The sequence below is a fragment of the Octopus bimaculoides genome, chromosome 6 (assembly GCF_001194135.2).
Source record: "Octopus bimaculoides isolate UCB-OBI-ISO-001 chromosome 6, ASM119413v2, whole genome shotgun sequence".
NCBI lineage: Eukaryota > Metazoa > Mollusca > Cephalopoda > Octopoda > Octopodidae > Octopus > Octopus bimaculoides.
This window is the reverse complement of record NC_068986.1, coordinates 48875351-48877689: the sequence shown is the minus strand read 5'-3', so window position 1 is coordinate 48877689 and position 2339 is coordinate 48875351.

Genomic DNA, 2339 nt, shown 5'->3' with positions numbered 1-2339 from the left:
ATATATATATAATAATATAGATTTAATAAAAAGATTAAATGTGGTACTTTGTTGCTTTACTTCAAATATATATATTTATATATACCGGAGTAAGCACATGAAATGTGCAACAAGGTGGAAAAAAGAGTACTCAAATACCAGAGGTAGAGTAATATGCTTTATTTAAAAGCAGCAGAAATATAACAACACACATACATATATTAGAGGGGGAGAGAGAGAGAGGCAAAGATTGTGAAAGAAGTATAAATATGAATGCACACGTGTAGTTGTGTTTTACACATGCAAATGATTTTCTAAATTAACATGACTCGATTTCCTCCCTTCATACGGATGATTGATGCTTAACAATGGAAACCTCTGTCTACTGGAATCGATCCCACATCTTTCACACTGATGTATTAATTACAGCAGTAGTTAGTCATTAATTTATCCTCTAATTACCTGAAAGCATTGCTTTGCATTGGGATCTTTTATTGATACGTCGTCCGAAAGGGACTAGTTGTACTCGATGGTAGCTACATGGGTACACGTATGTATGATGGGTATCATATAAATGGTTTTTAATCATGTGCGTTTGTGTTCCGTGTGCGTGAATGAGAGACATAAGAAGAGAGAGAGAGAGAGAGAGAGAGAGAGAGAGAGAGAGAGAGAAAGAAACAGACAGGAACAGGAGAAATAGGAAGATCATTTGTCACATGTCATTGCCTCATTCAGGGAAATTTAAAATTGTTTGATTTACCATGTTGCCGGACAAACATATTATGCTCTATTCCACGCTCCCTCTGCCTGTCTCTACTTTAACGTCACTCACTGTCTGTCTCTGTCTCTATCTCTCACTCTCTCTCCTTCACACAATCTTTGTGGCTGAAACGACAAACAGAAATTACATGTTTCTACATTTCTATAAATCACCGTATTTGATGGCTTAAAAGATGCACGGACATGCTAAACGCATCCCAATACTGGTAGCATATTTTCCATGAAATGAGTTTTAAATCCATTAAAGTGTAATATAGGCTCAACTTTTCATGTAGAACTCGAAATGATTTTTGAGGCATTTATCATTTTGTTTAGGTGCGTTTTTCAAAGTACGTTTTTTTTAAGTGCGATTTAAAGTGCCACCGTATTCCCAGGTTACCGATATCTTTCTTGGTTGCATCAGAACTGAATGAATCAAACATAGTTAGTTCCTTCTCACAATTATGTATGAGAATCTCTGATTCTTAAATGTTCTGCAAAATGTTCTTTTTCGTAATCCCTCTACTCCTCGACTTCAGTGCTCGTAGCGTGACATTAGAATTTAAGGCATTTGAAATGATGTTATTAAACTACTATTACGCCTCATGTTAACAATTTTTGTCTTCCAGATTACGGCGTCTTCACTGCGTGCATAATTCTAAAACTTTCGAATTTGTCACATCTTTAAGTTGACTAGATTTTATTTTCAGTCATTTTTAGCTTATGCTTTCCTCTCTCCAAAAGGAATTTTAATTAAGTGACTATTTGGACATATTTTTCTTTTTTCACTCCTGTATTTTAGTTAGCTCTCATCAACAAAATATAGTGCTATGCAAGATATTTTCAACTTACTTATTAGTGCCCTAGCTGCATTATACGAAGGTTACAGCGAAAAAATGTCCACAATGTGGAAAATTGAAATGGAACATCTCCTTGCATATCTATTTGTCTATGACTTCAGCAATGAACATAGAGAAATATCTACAATCGTGACCAAAACGTTTGGAGTATTTCATTTTAAATTCAAATTGTTATGCCCAAGTACAGTTCAATTCAAACATATACAAGGTAGAGATACACTTACCCTATAACTGAACCAATGGTTCAATTCTAATTCTCACACCTATGTTCCAAACGTTTTCCCAAGTAAGAATGTATTCCAAATTAAACATAATTTGGGGCATTTAATATCAAAATTCTAATTTTCAGAGTTATGTTCCAAATTTTTGGTCACGACAGAAATTCAAAAGTAAACACTGTTTGACTATATATATCGAAATAAAACCATAAAAATTCACGCAGTGGGGACTTAGTAGTACGGTTCGAGAAACTGCTAGCGTCAAAGAGTGTTTGTCGTTCAGCTTATAACTGGAAACTTTATCGTTTATCTTCAGCTATTGAATTCTGGCCATGCAAAGGGTGTCACCTTGCATGGTTTAGTCGAATAAATGGACCCAAGGACTTATTCTTTCTAAGTTTAGTACTTCCTCTATCGGGTCTTTTGCCGAACCATTAAGTTAAGGGAACGCAAACAAGCTAACGCTGGATGTTAAACGGTAGAGAGAAACACACACACACACACACACACACACACACACACG